This window comes from Topomyia yanbarensis, chromosome 3, assembly GCF_030247195.1.
Source record: "Topomyia yanbarensis strain Yona2022 chromosome 3, ASM3024719v1, whole genome shotgun sequence".
NCBI classification, from domain to species: Eukaryota; Metazoa; Arthropoda; class Insecta; order Diptera; family Culicidae; genus Topomyia; species Topomyia yanbarensis.
In genome coordinates, this window is record NC_080672.1 from 200171870 (window position 1) to 200196401 (window position 24532).

At 40.5% G+C, this 24532-nt stretch overlaps 1 protein-coding gene and 1 long non-coding RNA gene across 4 annotated transcripts in view; both read left to right on the forward strand.

Moving 5' to 3' along the window:
* LOC131689751 (dystrophin, isoforms A/C/F/G/H) overlaps positions 1 to 24532 on the forward strand; it is a 1859985-nt gene that overhangs the window by 177111 nt on the left and 1658342 nt on the right. The gene's annotated exons all lie outside the window — the stretch shown is intronic.
* On the forward strand, positions 1136 to 2649 carry LOC131689758 (uncharacterized). The gene is made up of 3 exons (XR_009305468.1): positions 1136 to 1341; positions 1437 to 1925; positions 1984 to 2649. It is a non-coding gene; the product is annotated as an uncharacterized LOC131689758 (long non-coding RNA).

Consider the following 24532-nt stretch of genomic DNA (forward strand, 5'->3'; position numbering starts at 1 on the left):
ACAACGTACCTAGTTCGTTCCTATTCCATATAAAACTGCTGTATTTACTATTGGCGTTGAAACCGCTCGCAGATAGCGCTGGAAGGAAAGTGTTGCTGATTTTATTCTGTTCTGTCATAGTGCATATATTTTCTGTAAACATTGGTAAAAAATGACTTTTAAACACCAAATTACCGATCAATTTGTTGATAATTGTTTATGAAAATGGAGGAAAATCATCATTTTATCAGATGATGAGTAAACATCTTGCGAAAAGAGTGTAAAACATAGTGGTTTCTAATATTATTCGCAGAGCTATATGCGCGCTGTTTCGAAATGTAATTTGTTGAGCACCGTAGCCGCCGCAACAGCATTTCCCGTTGGTCCTAAGTTAAGCTAAACCTTCATGAGTTGGTGTAAATTCATGAAACTCTCCAGATCACGCGAGGAAAGAATATATCCGGCTAATAGGAAAGTGTCAGCTTTGTATCATGCACAGCCGATCCTTCTCTCCGATAGTCTTCACTGAATCTCCTACGTAGTTCAAAATATAGAGGAATTTGACATTGGTCTGATTGGGTCTCGGTTTTGAGTTGGAACTTTATTTATGGAACGATTTTATATAACCACAATAATACCCCGATTACATTTCGAAGAAATGTATGAGTGAAATAGTTGCAAATGGCTGTAATTTCAGAATAATTGCAAATAAAACTAAATTTCTTACTCGTTTCATTCATATTTTGGCAGTGGTAAGCTTTTTCCGAGAAGATAATGAAGATTTTGTTGTAAGCTACGACTCACTTACGGGTGAAAAAAAAGCAAACTGTATCACTTTGCCAGTTCATGAGCTGAATCATAGGTGTCGCATGACTAATTTTGGCTTTGCCGCAAATCGCCAATAGTTTACTTCACAAGTTAACAGACACTGATGAAGCTGGTAAGAAGTGGAACGTATTGATTTGTAAAGTGTGAAGTTTATTCCAAAGTAATTCGTTGTTTTACTTAACTATACGTATACTATATCGAATTCATTATTTACGTGTGAGTTCCTGTTTGATATTCAGAGTGTTACCAGCACCCATATTTTTATATTTTTAAATTATATTTTCCTTGGAACAGCGGCTATTGGTAAATCGGCCTTTAGTTAAATAAAGATGATGTCCACGGATTGTATTCATTCGCCTGACCTCTGTTACGTATGCGGTGAATTTATAAGCCCACGCAGCAAAAAATATTTGATTTCCACTGCAACTAAATTGAAGCAGGCCTACAGAGATTGTTTTGGGCTTGAAATCCATAGCCAAGACAAGCATTGGGTCCCCTATTATATCTGCAGTTGTAGCTCCTCTGGATTGCTTGGTAAGATGTAATTTAAATGGATAGGGTGCTAGAAGTGCTACTATTTATTTGATTTTATTCAAATATAATTAAAATACGAGGTTTAATATTTCTAGATTTGTTGTCAAACACGTTCAAGTTTGCCCGACCCAGAGTTTGGAGCGAGCCTACCAGCCATGACAACTGTTATTTTTGTCTGGTATAGTAAATCGGGGTAGAAAATCAAATTTTTACCCAAACATCGCATCGTCGCTGGCCACGATATTAAATGGGGGGGGGGGGGGGCAAGTGGATCCCGCCCGAAAGAGTCTTCGCTAGAAAGTGTTGTGGCAAACACATAAAGCATCGAATCTGTTGATGTACCAGGAAACGTTACGCTTACCATGCCGCAGAGATCGCAATCATTTTTACCAAATGTTTACCCTAACATTTCGTCGCCGCACACCCCGATACTGGAAGCTGATGCAAGTGGATCCCGCATGGAAGAATCTTCGGTAGAAAGTGTTGTGGCAAACACACAAAACATGTAATCTTTTGATGTACCACGAAACGTTACGCTTACCATGTCACAGAACTCGCATTCCTTTGAGCTCGTCGAAGAAAAGGTTGGTAATTTGTTATATTGTTGAAGTTATTTACATAATATTCAAATATTTCTTCTAGGTTACTTGGCGGTCTTCCGATTGCAAACATCAACCAGATGATTTTTGTTATGTTTGTGGATGCTGGCTTCATCGAACTTCAAGAAAATATATTTTACGCAAAGACACTCAGTTGTACAAAGCATATGAGGCATATTTCAAAATAAATATTGTGTATCAAGATAAACAGTGGGTGCCTCATTATGCCTGTCATAATTGCCTGAAAAAATGCTAGGTATAGAATATATTTAAACCCTTTTTTATGTGTTTGGATTGGATTTGTGTACATACATTTGATTTAGGGTAGACGTGCCCTTATTCGTCTCATTAGTCACGATATCACACTATTTCTCTGATAGCTTGGGTTACACTGATTGGATTTCACCCATATATGTATCAACATCTTTGCTTCGTTTTTAAGAAGCAGATCAATAAAAAATCTGGCATGGAAAATTTAAAACACACGCGTTAAAGCGAAGCGAAAAGTCGAGTACAACGCACCCTCATTCATCCTACCATTTGAGCTAATGCGTTGAATGAAGATAGCAGATACTGCTCTAACTAATGTGTTCAAATGGATGGGATGAATAGAAGTGCTAAGATGAATTAGGGCACAGTAACCCTAAGCATTAAATATTCAAAATTTATTTGATTCGCTATTTCAGCGTGGTACCATGGAGAGAACAAATCGATGGAGTTCGCTATCCCTCGTTTTTTGAATTTGGCAGGAACCGTCTACTCACGATACAGATTGTTATTTTTGTATTGTGGATTTGAAAAGCGGTTTTAATAATGTTCAAGTATTCCGTTCTACTGAAAGAAAGTTCCCTCGGCATGATACTGTACCTTGATGTGGTCCAGGGGCTTTTCCACCAAAGCAGTATTACAGTGATTATATGACATAAACTTGGGATACGATTATTTTCTTTTTAGTTAAGCTACATTGTGATCAATTTTAGTACTTAACTTGGCGACCTTTATTATCCACTGCCATGGTCAAATAATATACAATGGGGGTTTAGGGCCCAATTCTCTCTGCAGGCACCTCATTCCAAACGTACAAACGCGGCCTACGCGATAACACAAACCTGGTCACAAATACGAACGCCCGCAATCTCGCCAATATTCAAACACCCCGATTGATTAGGGGAACGTTGGAATCTAAGAACCTAAGCTCGCGCAGTCATGGATCGGTCACGTCCGGAAGTCTCCGCCCTTGATCATAGCGGCCCAAATTCATGCCTTTAGTTGAACCAATAGAAATAAAAACTAGACAAGACGTCCACGTGCGATCGTTGAAGAATACGCGAACATACGAATGGTCACACGCTTATAAAAATAATGTGTCCACGCGAAGTTACATACTAGCACACGCGAAAAAATCGTCCACATACAAACGCTCGAGTCCTTCGCGATCATCCACGCACGACCACATCCACGATCTCGTAAAAAGTATAACACCCTGGTGACTAAGTGAATGGTTTAGCACTTATATATTAACAATCCCATTCTCGAGAGTGAACCTCCAAATGCCCGCGTTCGCGCGATCATGAATCGGTTTCGTCCGGAATCACCTATTCTCGGCCCTAGTAGCATAAGTTCAATGCCTTCAGGTGGACCAATCGAAAATATAATGCTCATATCCACTAAACTACATAAAAATCGAATGTATACGCACAAAGCCACATACACGCGACAAACAAATATAAAAATGCTTGAGCACTTCGCGACCATCCACGCAACCTATACTCGCGCTCTTTCAGACATTATAACATCCCGGTGATAATATGAACGGTTCAGCACTGAAACGCAGTCTCAAGCGTGAACCTACAGTCCCCCGCACTCGCGAATTCATGAATCGTTCTCGTCCGGAAGACTCTATCCTCGATTCCAGAAGTCTAGGTCCATGCCTTAATTGAATCAATTAGCTCTACAGTTCCAGTAGGACAACTCTCGAAAAAAATCGGCATATTATTAATACTCAATAACAATACTAACTCTTCTCTTTATTTTATTTTTATTTATTTTCGGTCTCATGCGTTATATTCTTGTGATGACCTTTTCGAGATCATACATCCAAGAAGAGCAACATTGCTGCCAACAATGATTCTTCTCTGCCAACGGACGTCGCTAGGTTTTAGAACAATGGAGATGTATTCTCATACTCGATGGAATCAGATAATTAGGAACGATCAACAAACTGTAAGTAGTACACGTTTCTTATTTTAACAAATACAATAATATTCGTATTAAAATATTATTTACAGGATCCACACATATCTCAACACACACAAATACACAAATGCTTGACAGGTGACTGGGCCAAGTGCATTCACTCGTGGGATCTATCATTTCGATGATCGCCTCGATTCTACGAAACCAGTGCACAAGTAAGCTAGTCTCATCTGGTGAATGCATGTAACCTGGAAACCCCAGACACGACAGGACGAGACGGACAGACTGGTCTCGACGGGGCCCAGTTCAGAGTTTTTGGGCATTCTTTAATGCACGGTTAGTGACCTAAAAACGCGCAAACGCCCCTAACTTTCGCGATAACACAAACCTGGTCAAAAACGCGAACTTTACTTAAGTGAACTTTTCAGTACCTATAACTTTACAACCGCGGTCTCAAGCATTAACCCACCACTCGCGCGATCATAGACTGGCAACGTTCGGAATTCTCTACTCTCGATTAGCTTAGACTCATGCCTTCAGTTGGACCGATCGGGAATGATGCTCATATTCACCAGGAAACACGTTCCTCTACCATACACTGAAAATTAATTATTAGATTCACGGTCCGCGCGCGATAGTTCGAGAATACACGGGAATGTGCGAATGGCCACACGGACCTATAATCGGAATTATGCACGCAAAGTTGGAGACACGCTGGCATTCAAATGCTCGAGCCTTTAGCGATTACACTATTACACAATAAGGAAACCCCCACGCTAACCCAGACAGATATGCACTCCTGGACTCGAACGCTAAAAACTACACCTTCCACGCATACGCCACCCAGGACTGAACATTAGATTCATACATACAAAGCAACAAGTAATAATTACAGGTATTCGTCTGGCAACCGGGGGAAGTATATCTCAAACGCAGAACTTATCATTTCAATGATGGCCTTGGATCTGCGTTGCCTGTGTTCAAGGCACCATAGCTTTGTCCGTCAGGTCAAGGATGTATGAAACTCGCTAGCCACCACCCTCGGCCCTAGCTGCCCATAAAGGGATAAAAAAAAGTATTTCGTTCTACTGAAAGAAAGTTATAGCACGACAAAATTGCTGTTATATAAAATTTAATACAAAATCAGGAATCAATAGCGTCTGGCTCAAATGGCACGTTTCCCAAGATGATTGGCTTTCTAATGGGTTTGCAAGTAGGTTTCAGTAAATATCGTTGTTTTCTCTGCCTGTAGGAGCAGAGCAGAGGCACGACAAAGCACTATAAGAAGAGAGAATGGGAAAAAGAGACGAATTTAACATTGGAGAAAACACGTTTTTAATCCACCTAACAATGTGATGAGACATTTCTTATAACTTTTATCACTCTCTTCTGCTATTATATCGATTGAGAATATTTAGAACTTTATGTTTCGCGATGTTTTTGATAACACATGCAGAGAACTAAAAACTGAAATTGTAGCTCTTGATATCACGCTACCTCTGAAGTGCATGCGTGCATAGTTCAAACTTTACTTCGATATCCACTTTTACTAAAATTAAAGTTGTATCTGACATGAAAAGAAGTCTTTGTGGCTTCAGGGAGGACCCCCCAGCATACCAGATCATCCAAATTCCCCCCTTAGTCTCATTAATATCGAATAAATATCTCTTGTATATCGAACTGTATTCTTAGTTCTAAAAAAGCTGCAAAATCGTTTCCCTTCCCTTCAAATATAAAAATTGATCTCAAATTGTAATCCACTAGCTTAAAAACAATGAATGTAATACAAAGAACTAGGCACCAGCGAGCTAACGCATACGTGCCTTATCTAAATTTTATTTGAGAGTTATTAATAGCTAAACGGGGTAGTGACCTTCACTCTACAACGCAGTTTATTTTTCATGACTTGCGGTGGCTATTGGTCTGTAGTTTATCCGCGCTAAATCTTATTGAATTTTAACAAGTATTCGATCTTCTAAGCATTATTGAAGTTATGCTGTGTGTAGTTTGAGTTATGGTGATACTCTGTTACTGTTACCACTTCGAGTGCTGATGTGGAACAAGGAAAATGAGCCATACAAATTTACGCTGTTTGTGATAATACATTCTGCTCGCTGATCATCCATTCTTACATCTCGTATTGTTACCGTTGATCGATTCCGTTAAGAGCGGTACGCATCGTATAATGTCTGATCAGGAAGATGGAAGCATCTGTACGCTGTGTTGTAAATAGCTGATTCATCAAAGGTTCTTGAATGCGTCCAATGTCATCAACGCCATCACTTAAAATGCAAGAAAATAATTGGAATTGCTATTCGGAAAATGAAGAATCAGCAGTACTTCTGCTCAGTGTCATGTAAGGAAATCCACATGCGATCCGATGGAGCAACCGCAGCTGAAAATATGATCGTTAACGAGCTGCGTAAGGTGATAAATAAAGTGCAAGAATTGAAAAAGGAGAATTTGATCACTCGGAAATATCTGGAGGAGACGATAAAAGAAGTGGAACAGAGCCAGCAATTTTTATCAAATAAATTCGACACTATGATGGAAGATCTTCGATCTGTGGAAACTTGTCAAGAAAAATTGAAATGTGATGTGGATATGGTTCAGGAACGGCATAATGTGTTAAGTGCCAAGGTTGTCGATCTGGAAAATGAAGTAGATAGTCTTGGTAGATCCGCTGTTTGTCGTAATGCCATTGTTCTTGGAGTGCCTGTTTTAAAAATTGAAGTGGTACGCGATGTGGCTTTGAACATCGCTGCTGTGTTGGGATGTGAGCTTCCTGATGCTACCGTAGTTGATGCTAGGAGGTTACATGATCCTAAGGTTAACCATAATAATCCACCAATTAAACTAATTTTCAGTGAACAACACTTCAAGGAAATTTTACCAAAAAGAAAAGCCATTGTCAGCTATTGGTGTCTGCACTGGGAGACGGCTTTTCTGGAATAGCCGGTAAAATCATCATTCGTGACGAAATGACTCAGCATGGCCTTTTATTACTACGTGAAACAAAAGATATTCAAGAATCATTGAATTTGCAGTTTGTCTTGCCAGAGCGTAACGGTGCTATTTTGGTAAAAAAGTCGCAAAATTCATAACTTGAAATCATTCGCTGTCGGGAGGATATTCAAAACTTGTATCGCAACCAAAACAAAAGATCACACAACTTATCTGGCCTGAATACATCTACACTCTCTTCTTCCTCTACTCGCGAGCCATTTCCCAAACGTCGCTGAATTGTAATACATTATCTGTGTTTTTAAATGTATTTCTACTATAAACGGAACAACAAAGAACTATATTTATGAATGTGTTGAAGATTGTATTGTGAATAAACGTAATTTGAACTTGAACACCACGTTGAGAATATTCCAATGGAATGTGAGGGGCATGAATCTGTTCTTCAGCATTGACACGAGAAATTATCAATGAAACCATCGAAACCACTCTTAGCGATCATTCTATAGTGTTGACGTCATTCAATCTGTCCTTCGAAAGAAATAAATGAATGCTTGACAACACGTTTCCTTGAAGCAGCGCAGACCATGCCAGTTTATGCAAACGCAAACGACAAGATAAGCTACGTAATGGACAAATTCAATGAGATTCGCAATAACGTTACTAGAACGGTAACTGTTTAAGTAAAGTTGAAGAAACACTATCCATGGATGACACTAGAGCTGTGGAAGCTAATTCAAATTAAAGAGAAGGTATTGAAAAACTGTAAACGACATCCCATGGACAATAGTCTTAATGAAATGTTGAAGCACGTGTCGAAAAAACTTCAAGTCAAAAAATGTCAATGTAAACGAGAATACTACCCAAAATAGCTCCATAAAGCAATCATGGAAGGTGATCAATGATGTTCTCGGACGTAATCAAGAAAATGACATGATCTGCTTGGAGAATCATCGTAGCAACATGCAAATAAGTAATTCATTCAACGATTTTTTCTGCACTGTTGGACACAACCTTGCCTCATCCATCGTTAGCGATCGTAATATACTAAATTTTGACACCCTTACCAATCTATCATCTATGTTCTTGCAACCCACGACACAGCAAGAAATAGTGTTGTTGATACATGACTTGGACACACAAAAATCTCCTGGTCCAGACAACATAACGCCTTCTTTAGTAAAAACTCATCATGTTTTGTTCGCCAGTATACTGAAAGGTGTATTTAATAGTATGATATGCACTGGGCTCTATCCAGATTTGCGTTGCGTTGCGTTGCGAAGCACGGTGCTATTCGTAGATTGCATACTAACGATTATCATGTTGCCTACAGGTACCTCAACTCATCTTGCTTGTGAGATAAATGATCGGGAAAGAACTTTATCTCTTATGAGTTCAGTAAACCAATAGCATGAGAATCGTTATTGCCGGCCACGACCATCTTCACCGATACTTAGGATAGGGTAGGAAATGCTGATGTAATACCTACTTAAGGAAGGCCCCCGACTCAGCGACGCTTCCATAGGTATTACGGAGTTGGATTGAAGGACAGGTGCAGGTCTAGGATTCGCCACAAGCAGGCAATGCGACCACAAAATGAATATGTTTTATGCGGTGGGATGGTTAATCTCCGAGTACACGTATACTCAGAGCAAAAATGTATTTAGTTATGATTTTTCTTGTATTTAAACTCTGGATAGCCGGCCATCGAGAGTGATTTAGTTTCTCCCTAAACTACAGCAATTTGAACTCCAAACAGCCGGCCGTAGGAGTATTGCTAAAAGTGCGAGCTAGTCTGATATCAATATTCCTTTGAGAATTGGACAGTAGGAACACAAGATAAGAGTATTTTTAATATGCACTACCACTAGAAATAGAAACAAAACTAGAGACAAGAAGAACGACAAGAAACCAATTTGCCAATTAAAAGTGTGCATAAAGGGACCGCCAGTGTCGTGCTACTCCACTACTGACCAGAACCAAACGAGATTGCAAAAATGTTCCCTGAAGCAACAACTTGAGAACATCCTGCTGATCTGCATAGTGCAATCTGTATTGATGCATGCATACTAATCAATATCGACGCAGCCACAGTCCAAGATTTTAGAGTGTTACCTTTTGCATAAAGCAGAGCGTCATTGTTACATGCAACAATATAATCCCAGTTCTCACTTAATACTCAGAAACCCGGCATAGCGAATGCACAAATGAAATATCCGGCAGTATACGCTGAAATCGCAAACACATTAAAATAGACAGTTAGAAATCCGGCTCCAATTACCATAGACTTTTCTTTGCAAATAAACACCACAAAAGGGTACCCTCCCAAGCTCCGCGCCCATAGACTTTTCTATGGCTCATGCACGCACACCTCACACGACACAAACCTCACATCACCGGCTGGTGGACAAAGGCGGCAAAAAGCAAATGGGACCGCCCTCAACCAAGAAACCGCATAAGTACCAACAAGAACTCAATTCAAAACAGGGATGCCAAGTGTTTTTCCAAGAAGTCTGTAATAATTTTCGAAAAAGTCTGGAATTGTCTGGATGGTCTGTTTTTATTGAAAAAGCTTGAGGATTGAATTTTAGGCTGTGAGCTTTCAGCATGTTGGATTGTTGAAATTTTCAGATGATGCAAAGTTAACAAAATTTATTCGCTTTTAGCGAACAAAAACTTTGCCATTTGTGTTTCCAACTATTCTAAAAAGTTTTGTTTTCAAAATCGTAGCTCGAAAAGGTGGTTTAAAAATCAACGATGCATTCTTGAATCTCATTTTGTTATTTTTCAAATCTCGACAAACATATGATTACGGCCCAAAAGCCAACTGTCAAAATCCACCTTGAATGGAATTTCCGGACAAACCGTTACTAGCCGAACACAGATCACAACAGTTTATGAAAGAGAAAACTTTTCTCTTTCGTTTACTACCAACATATGTGATTGGCGTGCAACGGTTTGTCTGGAATTTCCATTCAAAGTGGATTCCGACAGCCGGCCCCTAGGCCGTAATCATATGTTTGTCGAGAAATCGTCTGGATAAATCTAGACAAATTTTCTGCAATCTGGATCAGAAAAACAAAAATCTGTATGTCTGGACGACGCTTTAAAATCTGGAAGAATCCAGATAAATCTGGAAGGTTGGCACCCCTGATTCAAAACCCAAATTCACACACACACATTTGGACGCGAAATGCGGGCCTAAAAAGAGCACAGAATTCGAACGAACACCTACCGCGGTGCTCACCTACAAAACCTGAAAAAAATTCGATTCTTCGTTCCGCATCCCTAAACATACGAATACATTAAAGAAAAATACTCCCTTCGATATTCTGTCTCCGTATACATCAGTCGTGTAATACCGTTTCATCAGCTGACTTCGTTCACGTGATCACAAACACTTATAGATTAAAGCTTTCATTTTTTTCTCTATTTCTTCCAAAGTACCTTTTGTATACGACGATACAAAAGCAGCAATTCACTTAAGTACACTAACTCATTCGAGTACTGCCAGGTACTCAGAACAACTACTTAAACTTTCCCGTATTAATCGAATTGGACACTGAAAGCTTTTCAATTTCACGCGCGTCAGATGGCTTGAGGCGATGTAGCTGTGTAACAACCGAGTATATGGGACAAACGATAGCACCAACACCAGCGAAAAAGCTCTTGTAATGGCCTCACATTCTACCAATTATAATTGTTAATATTACGGATAAATCTCACGGACACAACATGCACTTCACTCAATTTCGCATGTAATCACACTTCACGTCACAATTATACAGTTTCTATCGATAAATTTCGCGAAAATTCACCCGAAAATTTAACTTTTGTAGACAACTAAAATTCGCGTGCAACCCGCAACAACAGTGCTGCCGTTCCCCTCAATATGCACTGGGCTCTATCCAGATTGTCTAAAAACTGCTCGTGTTGTACCGTTATACAAGTCGGGGGATCGAAAGAACGTCAATAACTACAGGCCTATCTCAACTTTATCGGTACTTAATAAAAATCTGGAGAAGCTGTTAGCATCGCGAATTGCGAGTTTTCTGGAGTCATCGAAGCAGATATACACGCATCAATGTGGGTTTCGTCGGGGATGTAGCACATTCACAGCGGAGAGTGGAGCCATCGATAACAAAAAAAGTTCGGGAGTTTATTTCTGTATCTTAAAAAAGCTTTCGATACAATTGACCATAATCTATTGCTTCGGAAACTCGAGTATTATGGCATACGAGGCGTTTCCATGACACTTCTGAAAAGTTATCTGTCGAACAGAAACCAATTTGTGTCTGTCAATGGAGTCAATAGTGAGATACGAGAGATTACTATTGGGGTCCCCCAGAGAAGCAACTTGGGACCATTACTGTTTTTGGTTTTCATCAATGACCTCTCCCGTCTTCAGCTGCATGGAAAAATAAGATTTTTTGCCGATGACTCAGCCATCCTGTACAAACATGAGCAAGGAGCATCCATTACAAGCTACATACAGCAGGACCTTAAAAAACTTCAAAAAATTTTAAAAGCGATCGTGCTGTCTTTAAATCTGACGAAAACAATTTACATGCTGTTTCACTCAAATAGGAGAAACTTATTCAACACCGAACCAATATATGTGGATGGAGTTTGCATAGAGAGATCAGTAACTTAGTTTTGTATCGGTGGAAGAGGGCACTGAAGCCGTAATAAAACGACGGAAAGTTAACAATATATATAAAATTTATTCGTACGAGGTTAAAAATCCAACTGACATCCGGAAACAGTTATTGCTACGTCGATGACGTCGCTTTCCTGACAGCGCCTGCTGTCAGGGTCGAGCCTCTTGGTAGGCAGCGGTGGAAAACCGCCAGTGTTCCCAATCGTAACATCTCCCCCTCTTAATAGAGGTGGTTTGGATCGAACCACTGAGGCGCTCTTCGAGTCCTCGAAGAACGGCGTGGTAGACCAACCTCCGATTCTGCTTTTGAAGTCGACCTGATTATGTTGAACGGCGTAAGGGTCGATGATGAGGAAGATGTTGATGCTTCTAAACTGGATGACGAAGATGATTCTGACTCTGGTGGCGATCCACGCCACGGCGTGGACGACGCACGAATAGACGGCTCCCAGAGTGTTGATTTATCGAGCGACATCTGCGTAGGCGTTGTGCTTGCCGATACTGATGGTGAAGAAGGTTGCACTTGTGGTGACTGCGGCAGATTCCATGCTTCCAAAAGTATGTCCAAGGGCAACGGGTTGCTAGTTTGCCTTGGATATTGCCCGACGGTTGGTGTTAGACCGGCACGGCTGCGCATTTGGTTGATGTGGGATCTCAGCATCCGACGTTCTTCGACCCAAACGTTGTACAACACGGTACCGATGCGCTCAACAACCACGCCAGAGGCCCATCTCCAGCTGTTTCGCACGTGCACCTGAACAAAGACAGGATCAGCTCGGTTAAAGAACCTATGTTTGTTGTTATCGGCTGACTCGGTAGCTGGAGCACACACAGCGGGCGGGCGCAGTAGTTCGAGACAAGTTCGAAGTTTGCGACCGAACATTACCTCCGACGGTGATTTCCCCTCCGGTGCCGAACGGTTTGGTGTACTTCGGTAAGTGAGAAGGAAAGTGTCCAAAGCTGCATTTATTGTATCTCTCCCCTCTCTGATCTTCTTGATTACCCGCTTGAAGGTGTCCACAAATCGCTCCGCTTGGCCGTTGGATTGTGGATGGTATGGTGCGGTCGTTACGTGCTGAATGCCGTTCATTGCACAAATTTCTGCTAACTCCGCACTTGTGAACTGCGTCCCGTTGTCGCTCACCACGAGAGTAGGCATTCCCAGCCGAGCAAATAGACATCGCAGGATAGCGATCGTGGCGAGGGCGGAGATAGTGCGCATTTGAACAACCTCGGGCCACTTTGAGAAAGAATCCACCACCATGAGAAAGTGATCGCCTTCAATTGGACCCGCAAAATCGATATGTACTCGCTGCCATGGACCAGATGATTTTGGCCACGGCACAGGAGGAGAGTGCCGGGGTGACTTTGCTACTGAGGCACAGTGCTGGCAAGCCTTGGTGTAGCTCACGATGTCGTCATCAAGGGACGGCCAGTACACGTAGCTTCGGGCGATGGTCACCATCCGCTGGATACCGGGATGGCCATGATGTAATTGATCCAGACACCGTTTATGGTACTGCGATGGAATAACGAGCCTGTCTGCAAACAGAAGACACCCTTCCACTATGCAGAGTGAATCTCGCCTAGCGTCGAATCGCTTTATCTCCGGTTTGACGGTTTTCGTTTGAGGCCAACCATCCTTAACGTACCGATAGATTTGGCGAAGAAGTGGATCAGCTTGGGTGCCCTGCTCGACGGCTCTGAAACTTAGGGGCAGAACATCAGTTGTACCAGTTGATACTGACCTTATATCCGCTTCAAGAGAGATACTCGCTATGACGTTATCCTCTTCGATGTGTTGGTTAATCAGACGGGCCAATACATCTGCACGTCACGTACTCGATTCCAAAATCGTAGAGCAGCAACGTTAAAGCAAACTGCTGAAGCTGGTTGGCTGTGTATACCGGTATGCCTTTCTTGGAACCAAAGATACGCAGCAGTGGAGCGTGGTCGGTCTGCAGTCGAAAACGCCAACCAAACAGCATTTTGTGGAATTTAGTTACCGCGAAGATAATTGCCAGACGCTTGGAATCTGCCGTCAGTAGTTTGTCTAGTGGGTACCGCAGTGTTCGCATGTTGGGCACAAACTTGCCATAAAAATTTATCGCTCCGAGAAAGGAACGAACGCCAGAAACATCTGTGGGAGGCGGTAGCTTAATAATTGCCTCGATTTTTCCTGGATCAGGCCGCAGTCCACGGCTGTCGATGATGTGACCCAAATAGGGAATCTGGCCCTTGTCGAAAGAGCATTTTTCAGCACGGATGGTGAATCCAAATTCTTGGATGCGCTTCAGCACTGCCTTGAGGTTGCAATCATGTTCTTTTTCGGTTTCGCCACCGACCACGATGTCGTCTAAGTAGCCGCAAGTTCCTTTAAGACCGGCCAACATCGTGTCGATGAGCTGCTGGAAGGTACCAGGTGCGATTTCCACACCCGGAGGGAGACGATTGTAATGATATAGCCCGCGATGGGTATTAATTGTAAGAAGATGGCGGGACTGTTCATCGATCTCTACTTGTAGAAAAGCATCCGAAAGATCAATTTGACTGAACACTTTACAGTTGGCCAGCTTGGGTCGACGAATGCGACCGTCAATGGTGACGTCACAGGAAAACTCGCCTACGAGCTGCAATGCGTTACTGGAAGCTGTCGTGGCCTGCACTATTGCCGGTGCTAGGCTTGGGCTTCCCACTTGCCTCCAAATCTGCTTCCCGATTACCGTTATATCACTGGCGGTGTCGGGCTGGAGTTGTATGGCCGTCCCATTGATACCGACGGAGACAAATTTCCGTCGCTTTTGGACAGTGAACTCGTTGATCACCACAACGTTACTGTTAACTGTTTGCTGTCTTCCTTGTTGTGAATTTCGAGACTGTTTGGCGCTACCACAGTATCCCTCACGATGCCCGATTTGACTGCAGTCGGAACATTTGTGGCTCTTAAATGAACAATCTGCTGAAAGGAGGTTGCTGTTGCCTCTATCATGGCGCTATCGTGTTTAAGGTTAAGCAGCCGCTGATTTTCCTCCGAAAGCTGCTCCAGCGTAACATCCTCGCGCTCCTCAATTCTGGAGAGAAGCCGTGTGCGAATTTCCACATCGCACTCTGATTTCAAGCCACATACATACACAAGACATTTGAATTGATCTTCCATCAGCTTCCCGAGGTCAAATCCCACGCACAGTTTATTCACTCTGCAAGCATATGCCACGTGGTCCTCTGTCGGGGTTTTGGCCACCTGCAGGCACTTGTACCGTCTACTTACGATGGACTCCTTGATGCTGAAGAGGCTTTTTAGTTTATTGACCGTCTCAGCAAAATTTAGATGCTTAGGCTCCTGCGGCAATATGTAGCTGATGGAGCGGTCGTGGTCCGCAATGCCCAATTTTCTGAGCAGCAACCTAACCTTAGCCGGGTCATCTAAACGTGCAGCATCCTTTTCGAAAAGGTCATCGTACCTTCCGTACCAGGCCCCGAACGTGACTCCTGTGTCGGCTTCATTACGGCTGTTGCTCTTCATTACGCTGCTGTCGGCTGAGGACCTGCGTCATCATCTGCACACACTGGAGCAACAAAGCGTCGGTTGTAGAAAGCTGTTGGCCGACATTTCCCGTAGCTCCTGATGGAGGTAAGTTAAACGGCATTTGTTGACCGGGGAATACCGTACAACCAAGATGATGACGTTTGCTGGCCGGAAAACGGTTGTTGCTGGCCGAGAAATGACGACTGTTGCTGCTGGTCGTCGCTATCCATGGTGATGCTACTCTTCCTTTTTTTACGCGCGGGCGGTGAAATTTCCGATGATTTTAATCACTACGATTCGCGAATTAAATAAAATTTCGTTCTTGAAGCGTCCACGCGACTCGTATCTTTGTATCGGTAGAAGAGGGCACTGAAGCCGTAATAAAACGACGGAAAGTTAATATATATAAAACACGTTTTATTCGTACGAGGTTAAAAATCCAACTGACATCCGGAAACAGTTATTGCTACGTCGATGACATCGCTTTCCTGACAGCGCCTGCTGTCAGGGTCGAGCGGTAGGCAGCGGTGGAAAACCGCCAGTGTTCCCAGTCGTAACACTTAAAAATATCTTGGTCTTATTTTGGACGAAACATTGAGCTGGAATGCACATATCGAAGGACTTAAGCAGAAATTGACTCCAATTTGCGGGGTCCTTAGGAAAATCGCATCGTTCGTGCCTGTATGTTGGATGAAGTTATTATATTTTGCTTTGGCAGCCCTAAGTTTGCGCCACTAAAACAACAAAAATGGTCCATAACAAATTGAAAAATGATCCATAAAAAGTTGTTCATGTTCCATAAAACAAAACTGAAAGCCCATAAAAACGCGAATTATTGTTAATGCTCTGTTGATAAAATATCTAAATTCCTCAATCAATGCATTGTGGTGGGAAAACTGAATTTTCCTAAACTGCCTATGATCGCATATCAGTCGCATAAAGATAGGAAATCCCATAGAAAACGGGACAAATATGCGATCATGGGTAGTAAAGGGGTTATGTATATTGTACTGAGCCAAAAAAATCGATTTTTTAAATCGATTTGAGGTTTATACTTTACTCAAATTTCCAACGCGACTGAGAACTAAGAAATCAACGCTTTTTCTTGAAAAAAGCGATACTGGCAGTGACACCTTTCAAAGAAAATCAACAGCGAATATTTCCAGACTTGGTTTTATTTCCTATTTAAGAACTATTGTGTTTTTTACATCCTAGATTGCATGATTCAGTGATCGAAACCCAAAACTTCATGAAGTATTTGAAATTATTAAATTAAAATTTGTGTTTGCTATTGAAATTGAAAAAATGATAGTATATATAGTATATTGGCGATTGTTTACTTTTTCGGTCCCACCTATCAGCATTGAAGTATCGCGCTTACGTTTTTTTACAATAGCAATTTTACTATTGGTGGGGGTTTGGTGAAAATCGATCTTACTGTCCAAACGGCATAATTCCGAAACCGTAATTTTTGAAGTTTTAAAATTATGCAGAATTAATTTTTCAGAAAATAGTAACAGAGTTCGTGTCTTTAGCGAATTTGTTGAGACTTTATTGTAGTCATGAATATTAACCTGAGAAAATTCACCATAAATACTTCTTGGACGATAAACCGTCAAAATTATTTTATCAAATGATGCGCTGTTTAACGTTTGTAAAACTCATCGAGGATACTAAACCTCCGAAATTGGCGGTTTCAAAATGATGTTATCTTGACCTTAAATTACTGTTTTTGAACATTTGACCTATACATCTAATTGGTCATACAACAAAAATAAAATGCTCATCAAAATCGATCAGGACCTGCTAGAGTCAAATGGAAATCGCCATTTTTCACAAATTTCTCTCTACATTCGGAAAGTGTTATCCTCGTTATTAATAATATTACGTTTTCGTCTCAACTCGACGCATTCCCAAAATAAAAACCTGTTTTAATCCACCTAGTGGTGCAATTGTGCTTTTCTCATTTGTCCAGACTACGATTCCATGGCTGGTTATGTTCAATACAATGGTGGAAATGAATATTACATGTTCAGTACGATTTGCACATACGTACAATGGATCGACAGCCACGATCTTGAGATACTACTATGTGATACTGAAAAATCGCTTGACCGCCGCTGGTTTCAAGCGATGTTTCAGTATCACATAGTAAGATCCGGGAGGTCCGGGTCCTGCCGAAAATTTTCAACTTGTTAAGAAATTTTAAACTAGTTTTAATTTTAAAGTAGCAACCCCTCACTGCATACTCCCTCCGGGCCGGTATGATTGACGATTTTTAGAGTGATTGCACAACCTTTCTATATGAGAAAGGCAAAAATGTATCAAAGTCCAATAAAATCAATTTTTGTCAAACATTGTTTTTTCGAGTTTACACCAAATCTCAATGTTTTATGCATTATAAAGTCATTTGGCATCAAAAATACAAATTTGATTTTGAAAATTTTTCATTTCAGTTTATATGGCAATTTTTTGTGTGATTGCACTCTTCAACTCGTAACTCCGGAACCGGAAGTCCAATCAATACAAAATTCAATAACAGCCGATGGGAAGGTTGTACCTTTCATTTGAGACTAACTTTGTGCAAATCGATCCAGCTATCTCTGATTAACAGAGGTCACATTTTTTTCACATACACACATACATACACACAGATATTTTCCGATCTCCACGAACTCAGTCGATTGGCATATGACACTCGGCCCTCCCGGTCGGGATTAGATTGACGAATTTTAGAGTGAATGAGAAAGGCAAAAATATTTTTAGCAAATGTTGAAATTTATACATATTTTTGGTGAGCAGTTCTATGTTTCATAGACATTAAATCAATTTTAACTTCGCTTTCTATTAAATAAAGACTCTTATTACAGTACATCTCTACAAAAGCGAGCTCAATTTGAAAAGAAATCTGAGGATTATGATTGATTACAGAACTCTGGAATTTTCTATTGGAATGTTTTCAGGCAGGAATTTGATATTGATGCTATTAGACAACTATGAAATCAAGACCAATAGATCAGTTACATATCAGGACTCCATTCCGACAATTTATCAAAAGTCCTCATGATGTTTACAACAACAGGTTATCAATCTACGGATCAGATAATTGTTATTGTAATATTGAATTAAATCAGTCAGCATCAATAAATTTTCAACTTCAATCCAATTTTTTTTTTGGGTGTGGTGGGGGGGATGAGCGGGTTGTATGGCGTTAAACCCCAAAACCTTCTCTTGGCTACGCCGTTACTTGGAGTTATTTACTTCGCTTTCATTTTCCGATATGTCTCAGATCGATCCGATGGTTATAAGTTAGAAAAATTGCAGTCAGAAGGTTCGTACAAATGAACATTTTTGCACTGATAAGTTATCAAGTTCCTTCCAGACAACTTGGAAGTGTTGGGTGATTATTTCTAGCGGTTGTAGATAGAAAAATGAAATACAAAATTCGTTTTATCGTAATAATGTTTGGCTTATTTCAATGGATTATTACTATATTGAACAATAATTAGGCGATAAAAGGTAATCCACAAACAACAAGCCATAACTTTTAAAGTATTCAAAATAGATATTTGAAGTCTTCAGTAAAGTTATTCGCAAAAGTAAGAGCTACAAATTTGCTGAAGGCATCATTTCGATATAATCACTTCCAAGAAAATTTGTGAAAATATCTCTCTCATAGGGAGATTAATTAGTAAAAGCACAGTACCAATACAAAGGGCGTATTGCCTCCATTATATTCTCCGAAGATACTATTGACCTAAAAGAAGCCGTTTTGGCGTTAATAATAGATTACATGTTTTTGGTCATATTTCTGGCAATGGAAAATGATAAAAATCTTTCGTCCGCATTTAATGTTAAATATCTCTTTTGATAATGGCCCGATTTCAACAATCTATAGCTTGTTGAAAGGTATTTGTTAAAGCTGTCTAAAAACATATAAAGTGTTAATCTATGTTGTCAATTTCGGCAGATAATTTAAAAAAAACTGCAAAAAACGCCATTTTTACGCATTCAAACATTCATATCTTGGAAACTAAACATCAGAATCAAAAACAAATTAATAGCGTTCTTACTGTTTTTAGTTCTTTCATTTAAAATTGGTTTGGATAAGATCGGTTCAGCCATTGCTGAGAAACACGATTGAGAATTTGTCCGTTACATACACACACACGGACATTGTCCCAAATCGTCGAGCTGAGTCGATTGGTATATAAGACTGGGCCCTCCGGGCCTCGGAAAAAATCTTGAAAGTTTGAGTGAATTCTATACATTTCTTTTATAAGAAATGTAAAAGGGTGATTTGATCCATAGATTATGTAAATTTGGAATTTCAACCAAATGTAATATACTTTATTATTAGCTCGAATTGCAAAAATTTCGCATGAATTCATTAAATTTAATTTTTCTGGTGCATAAGCACATATTAACGGATCGTTTTACATTTTTTCTTCTTATCGATCGTTTTGTAAATATCCATGAACCATAATTTAACGTTCGATACATGAATTAATACATAACATTTCTAAAGTTCAATTCTACATTTTCTACGGACCAAGAAAAATTATTTAGCAAACATTTTCATCAAATTTATGGAACTTTTTCTTACTATGTTGCGTTTCGGCTTCGCCTCATCAGAAACCGACACTAACACATTGTCGGAATAGATTAGCGCCGGCTTGACGCAAATCCCTTAAAACTAAAACACACTATGTGTTTCAATCAAACGACTGATCAAACGTGATGTCCCGTTCGAGCAGAAGTTCTGTTTATGCCGATGAGACCCAAGTGAAGCCGAAACTTGTCTTGGCTTAGCAGGCCTATGCGAAAGCACTATGCTATATTTCACCCTAAGGAGGAAAATTTGGTAAAAACCAAAATTTCTCACTAGGGTGAAAATTTGTTGGTAAAAACCAGTCTTTGTACAGGAGGGCACAAATCCTTATTTCATACTATGTTGCGTTTCGGCTTCGCCTCATCAGAAACCTCGAACTTTTTCTAACATTTTATTGCTCCATTTTGTAATACCGTGGAACATTTTTGTCGATATTATGGAACATATAGACGTGTTTTAATGTACATTGTTAATATTCTATGGATCAGTGTCAGTTAATTTATGGCGCAAAATGTAACATTTTATGGAACATTTCCAATACTTTTATGGGGCATTGGATGATTTTAATTGCTCTCTTATTACTATTTTAGTGCTCTCTTGCGACCATTTTATGGTTAAATTTTACATAATCTATGGATCAAATCTCCCATTTTTATGGATCATTCACACTGTTTTATGGATTTTCAGTTTTGTTTTATGGAACATGGACAACTTTTTTATGGATCGTTTTACAATTCTTTATGGATTATTTGAAATATTTTATATGCAAAAGTATATTTTCCCGAAGTCATTATATTTTGCTTTGGTGCAATCTAGATTGCAATTCCTCGTTGGGGAAATGCAAGTAAATCAAGGGTAAGAGAGCTTCAATGCATTCAAAATCGCTGCTTAAAAGCAGTACTGAGGAAACCACATCTATATGCCACCATTTCCTTGTTCAACGACGTCAACGATTCGTTCCTACCAATAATGGCATTACACGAGTTCCAGATTGCCATCCAAATGCATAGGATACTCTCTAACGATTTGAATATTCTAAGCAACTTTGTGTTTGATAGAGCATTCACCGGTCGCTCCTCACGACAAGTAAATAATCTTAGGATGGCTAAACCTACCTCAGAAGCAGGAAAGAAGAGATTCAGTTACGCTGCAAGTAAATTATACAACGAGCTACCGTCCACTGTAAAGCAATCCCGCTCTGTCCAATGTTTCAAACGAACTTTGAGATCACACCTCAAATCCAATATCAGCCGCTATCTTCACTGAACTATAGCAACACCACTTCTAATGAAGTAGTGTTTTCTACTTCCAATTCGCCTCCAGGTACCGCCGCCACCACCACCCGCCATAGCCACGCACAATATCTGCAATTACTCACTGCTGCTCACTCTTAATATTTAGTTATTAATAAATTAATTTCTAGTAGTTAATAGAATAGCACTCTCTTTAAAGAACATGTTTAGTTCATTGGGAGATGCAAGTATACAATGTAAATGTAATCAGTTTCTCTATAGTCTTACTAAATACTTAATAATAAAATGAATATATGAATATGTAAAGTAGGGTGAAGTGCCTATTTTCACCATACTAAGGAGGGCGCCTCACTAATTCATTAATTATTCGGCCTATAAACAATGGAATGCGTACAAATTGGCATCAATAGCTTTGCTTCGTTGTTAAGTACCAAGATAATAACATACATGCGCTGAAAACAGTGAAACTCTCGTGTTTGAGCGCAACGAAAACACGAATCGAGTGCCCCTATTGTTGCGCTACCATTTGACTCAATGCACTGCTCTAACCAACGGCTTCAAATGGGTCGCGTGATAATAGAAACATAGCGATAATGGGCTCATCACCCTATATGTTTCATGTAAAATTAAACGGAGTGCGGTTATATTTCGTCAATTACGGTTTACTACATTATGTCATGCTTGCAATTATGTCAACGATAAAATTCATATTTTTTTTGGTGTGTAGATTTTCAGCCAACTTCGTAGTAGCACTCTTATACCTTTCCAAACCACTAACTCCGCGACACCTATGGAAGAGCCTGATGAGTCGTCTACTTCCGTTAAGTAGGTGGAACATCAACACTTCCCGTCTACCTTATTCTTTATATTTCTCCGTGAATGATGGAGATGAGGGCGACCGGCAATGCTGGCTATCATTTTGTTGAGGTTTTAATATGGGTCGGATTGGTATGAATTCCTACTTACCGTTTCTTAAGCAACTCTTATTAGATAATCAACAGTCAAACATGATGAAGTGTGAAATCCGCCAAAATCATCGTCACAACGCAAAGCAAAAATTCTCAAATACTTTTTAATTTTTACAACCTTATTAGGGAAAGTTGTTTAATAGGCGTTTGTAATATTGTGTAGGAAAAAAAGCTGAAAATTTCTGTATTTTCTCAATCCGCAACATATAAGCCTTTAAGTATACCAATTAATTTAGGAAACCCTTTTAACATAAACTATCGCACGAACCAGGAATCAGGAATCAGTAGCGTCTGGCTCAAATGGCACGTTCCCCATGTTGATCGGAGATTTGTGCCTTGCCAAGAATCGTCTTTTCCTCATTTTCCTGATGGGAAGGATTGGGGAAGAGGTAAGGTTAGGGGTAAGGAAAACAACGACACAGAACAATTAAAACAGAGCATTCTGCACCCCCGGAGTGATGCTGAACGATCTGCAGGTGCTACAACAGCAGGAATAAAACTTCCAACCCCCGGAGAGATTTAGAACCTCTACTCAAACAGTGAGCGGATATATGAACACCCCCGAGGGGATATTGAGATAACAGAACGACAACACCCCCGAAGAGATATTGTCATTCAAATACGGCTAAAAAACTATAGCTCTTTACCACACTGGGTTAGGAACAAAAGCATATCCTTAAATTTCAGCTCTCTGTACATAGGTTCATCTATGTACGGAGAACCAAAAATCCGGATGCGCAATTGCATTAATACAGGGCAATTGCATATCAAATGATATGATGTTCCGTAATCGGATTCACAAAGATCACATGAATAATACTCAGCGCGCTGAATAGTAGCCATGTGATAATTGAGTTTGCAATGTCCAGTCAGTGCCCTGACCAGAATACTGCAGTTGTGCTTGGAAAAATGCAACAAATTTCTTGACATTTTCGGTTTCACATCCGGCAGAAAAGCCTTTGTTTGAACGCAAGTTTGCAAGCTACGCCAATGGTTGGCATGTTCGAATGCAGCCCAAGAGCGAATCTTGTGCTTTATCCAACTTATTGACAGTGGTAGAACTGGTTCTGGACCAACGAAATCAGTCGCAGCGCCAGCTTTAGCCAATTCGTCCGCCCATTCATTTCCAGTAATACCGGAATGACCGGGTACCCATAGAAGGTAGATAGCATTTGAAATGCTAAGTTCTTCGATTTGAGTTCGACATGCGATTACTAATTTCGATCTCGAATCTGCCGAACTAAGTGCTTTCAGGGCAGCCTGACTGTCAGAGCAAAAATAGATTCTTTTACCGCAAATTCCCTGTTGAAGTGCGGATTGTACGCCACACAGAATCGCAAAGATTTCTGCTTGGAATACGGTACAGTATCTACCAAGCGAATGAGATTGGTTTAATCTCATTTCATGACAATAGACACCAGCACCGGCTCGGCCCTCCAACAAAGAACCGTCTGTATAACAAACTACGTATTCTTCAAGTTGTCGCTCCATCCAGCCAGACAGCCATTCCTCACGAAGAGGAATTCTCACATTGAAAGTTTTAGAAGGAAAACTACATGTGAGTGTAAGGTCACTGGGAGCAAGTGTATATTCATCCCAAGTAACCATTTGGGGCCACAGTCTTGTGTGGCTAGTTACACGATCTATTGGGTTACTGTTCCAGAGCCCAGTAACCTTAAGACGGTATGCACAAGAAAGTGCTTCTTGTTTCAGAAACACATGTAGTGGTTTTATGTTCAAGAGTGCCTCGAGAGCAGCAGTAGGTGTTGTCGAGAACGCACCAGTCATCGCCATCAAGACCATCCTCTGAAGATGGTTTAACTTTGATTGGATTGTCATGACTTCTCCCTTCTGCCACCAAACAAGGCACCCGTATGCCAGTATTGGTCTAACAATTGTTGTGTAGATCCACTGAATGTACTTGGATTTGAGTCCCCAAGATTTGCCGAAAGCCCGTCTACATTGGCCAAAGGCCATGCAAGCTTTCTTGATCCTGAAATCGATGTGAGCTGTCCAGTTAAGTTTTGAGTCGAGAATTACCCCAACGTACTTAACTTGATCTTCGACAATAATTTCAGAGTCAAAAAACTGCAATGGACGAGCTCCGGTTGTAATCCTTCGTTGCGTGAATAGCACCATTGAGGTTTTATTTGGATTAACTGATAGTCCAACATGAAGACACCACCGCTCAACAACATATAAGGCTTGTTGCATCAAATCAAAAAGTGTGTTAATGCAAATACCGGTGATCATTATATGATAATCATCGGCGAAACCATACGTCGGAAACCCAAGCTCATTTAATTTTCTCAACAAGCTATCGGCGACAAGGTTCCATAGAAGTGGTGACAGCACATCACCTTGAGGACATCCGCAGACACTCAGTTTCCTCATCTCTACTTGTCTTAAAGAT